Here is a 3,922-nt window from a genome sequence, read left to right as displayed (position 1 = left end):
TATTCTAGTATAGGTCTAACTAAAGTGGTAAAAAGAGCTTTTGTAACATAAGGATCTTTGAACTCTTTTGACCATCACTTTACAAATGCCTTTGGCTTTATTGACTGTAACATTAATATGATGGTTGAAATTGAGTTTGGAATCCATGGTGATACCAAGATCGACAAAATTGGATACCTGCTCCAGATTATAATTTGATATTGAATATTGGTTGGACAGCCCTCCGAGAGAAACACATAACTCTACATTTTTGAAGGTTTAGTGGCATATAGTTTGCATTACACCAACTAACCACGTTGCTTAGATCCGCTTGTAACAAAGACCTCTCTTCGATAGAAGACAATGTTTTAAAAAGTTTCACATCATCGGCATACATTAAAATGTGTGAATATTTTATTATAGAAGAAATATCATTAATGAATATCAGGAACAGAATCGGACCAAGGTGTCTTCCCTGAGGAACTCCTGAGGAAACTTTAATGATTTTGGAAGAACAATTTTTAAAAAATAACCCTTTGTGTTCTACTAAAGAGGTAAGAAGAGATCCATTTAAGTAGAATGGACTGAAAGCCGATTAGGTCGAGTTTTCGGATGAGTAACGAGTGACATACTTTGTCAAAAGCTTTACTGAAATCAGTGTATATTTATTACGTCGGTATGAGCATTTTCTCTAAAACCATTTGAGACATGTATTGTAAACTTCAATAAATTATTGATAGTCGATTTTCCATCAGAAAACCTGTGTTGAGATTGTGAAATTGAAGAAGATATAGAATATGTCAGCTGATTAACAATAATTGCTTCGAATAATTTGGGGAGAGCTTCGCTATGCCTCGATAGTTTTCTATAGAGGACCTGCTGCCGTTTTTGTGAAGTGGTATTATGAAAGACACTTATAGGGAAGTCTACAGAATAATTGGACCTAAAAAACTGGGCAAACACATTGGCAATGAGTTGGCTGTCGCTAGACACAGTGTTGCGATAATGCATAGCGGACGGAAAACCATGTACTGTACGCTTTGAATTTACGAAACCATAAAATTATTTAGGATTGTTAATTAAATTCTTCTTAATTTCACATAAATATGAATTATAACATTTCTTATTTAATGCAAAGTAGGTATGCCGCAAAACTGAGTACTTTACTGTGTAAGCCCGTTCTTTTATACAGTTTAAAAGAATGTGACTTTTTATTTTTCAATTCTTTAAGCTCTTTAGTGAACCATATTTAATTGTGTTGGTTCTTCATGAACAATATTAAGTTTTGGCACATACTTTCGAAACAAATTGAAAACAGTATCATTAAAGAGCTCAACGCTATGCTCCGTGTCATCTACTATATATTTGTGGAAGAGTGTATGTATGTATGTGCCACGTTGCAGCCTAAACGGACGGATAGAATCGAACAAAATTTTGACAGAGTATTGCCATGACTCCTGAGCTAATAATAGGGTGAAAAAAATTGTGATCCTACAAGGGGGCGTGAAATTTTTAATCAGCCATAACTTCGGAACCATAAGTCACATGACCTTGAAATTTGGTATACAGACATATATATAAATGAGTTTGTAGAAGGGGGCGTGGCACATCCCATAGGCGTGGAATTTTTATCAGCTATAACTTCGGAACCATAAGTCACACTAACTTGAAATTTGGTATGCAGACATTTTAATGGTAGGTGCTTATAGGAGGGAATATATAAAAGAGTTTGTAAAGGGGGGCGTGGCACATCCCATAGGCGTGGAATTTTTTATCAGCTATAACTTCGGAACCATAAGTCCCAAAAACTTGAAATTTGGTATGCAGGGATGTCTATGGTAGGAGCTTATAGTATGGCATATATAAATGAGTTTGTAAAAGGGGGCGTGGCACATCCCATAGACGTGGAGTTTTTTATCAGCTATAACTTCGGAACCATAAGTCACACTAACTTGAAATTTGGTATGCAGACATTTTAATGGTAGGTGCTTATAGGAGGGAATATATAAAAGAGTTTGTAAAGGGGGGCGTGGCACATCCCATAGGTGCGGAATTTTTATCAGCTATAACTTCGGAACCATAAATCACACGAACTTGAAATTTGGTAAATATAAATAAGTTTGTAAAAGATGGCGTGGCAAATCCCATAGGCGTGAAAATTTTTATCAGCTATAACTTCGGAACCATAAATCACACGAACTTGAAATTTGGTAAATATAAATAAGTTTGTAAAAGATGGCGTGGCAAATCCCATAGGCGTGAAAATTTTTATCAGCTATAACTTCAAAACCATAAGTCACATGATATTTAAATTTGGTATGCAGACATGTCTATGGTAGGAGCTTTTAGGTATATATGAATGAGCTTATAAAAGGGGGCGTGGCACATCCCGTAGGCGTGGAATTTTTAATCAGCCATAAATTGGGAACCATAAGTGGCATGAACTTGAAATTTGGTATTCATACAAGGTATCTATGGGAGGTTTTCAGAGTAAAGTATATATATGTAAATGAGTTTGTAAAAGGGGGATATACATATATATATTTATCTATTAGATAACTCGGATATTTAATACTGTGGGTTTTTTTTTTGTGAAACCTTATCATCTTTAGATTGTTTTGATATCGAAAGATTAAATCGTTTTTTAATCTCGCGATGCTGTTAAAGGAAAAAGGTTCGTTCGAAATGAATAAAACTCCTTCCGAATTAAGCATTATACTAGAAAAGTGCAGCTGAATAAAACAGCTAATCGAATAGGCAGCTAAACAGAATGTGTTAGAAATTTGATCGTTACCTTAATCTATCTATCTATCTAATATTAACAATGGAACAAAATTTGTAGTACAAGTGATGATCAATATATATTAGTTACAGCACGGTAAAGCCAAAATTATGGCTTCTAAGGATGCCTTAATGTAAACAAAGAAAATAGTTTGTCTCCTTTAAATTATGCTGAACTGAATATTTGTATTACTGTTTTATATTTTGATTTATTTGCCTCGAACGACGTCGGATACTCTGCTAGTCTCTATATATTGGCCAAGATAACTTTAAAAGTTTTTTGTTAATTTTTCTGAAATTTGCTTTCGAAAAAACATATCTAGTACTTGAACTATACGACTTATTATTATGTATTTCATTTATGATTTCGTAGCTTAATTCAAGAGCGGGATGATATGCATCCTCTGGCAAAACTAGGGGATCACACCGATTAATAGAGGACTTCGGAACATCATCAACATAAACGAGATCCAAGACCTTTCCAAACTTATTTGGACAAATATTTATTTGTTTTAGGCAAAGTTCAGCCACATCCTCAAGAAATACATTGTAACTATCTCTAGATGAAACTGGTACAACATCGGTGTCAATAATGTTCCATGAAATGTGTAGCAGATTTAAATCGCCCAAAACAATCATAGAATCGGATGCCGTAAGCATTGCATCTAAAGTAAAGAAACTAACTGCATATATACTGATACGGCAGAATTAGGAGGGATGTAGCAAAGAGCTAAATAAATATAAATCTTTCCAGCCTGTACACGTATAAATTTAAATTCGGTATATTCAATGACAGGAAGACTAACTTCCTCGGATGGTATCGATGAATGCACCGCAAAAAGAACACCACCGCCGATTCTGCCCACGCGGTCACTCCTGTATATTTGATATTCATTTGGAAGAATTTCGGAATTAAAAATATGAGGTTTGAGCCATGTTTCAATCAAGGAAATAATATTATAATTGCAGTCAAAACCTTTTAAATATACTTAAGTCAGTCGATTTGGTATTCAAACCTCTAACGTTTTGATGGTAAATTCTGAAATTAGACTTGCGAGTTAGTTTTTTGAATCAGAATTAAGATTAGAAATTTTAGCTACGTTGTTATTACTTTTATTAGGTTTATACTCAAACTCGCGAACAAACGCCCCGGTCGGCCAAA

Source organism: Rhagoletis zephyria, unplaced genomic scaffold (genome assembly GCF_001687245.7).
Source record: "Rhagoletis zephyria isolate East Lansing unplaced genomic scaffold, Rhagoletis_zephyria_1.1 Rzeph_scaffold_00086, whole genome shotgun sequence".
NCBI lineage: Eukaryota > Metazoa > Arthropoda > Insecta > Diptera > Tephritidae > Rhagoletis > Rhagoletis zephyria.
The sequence above is the reverse complement of the archived record's forward strand: the minus strand, read 5'-3'. Positions refer to the sequence as shown.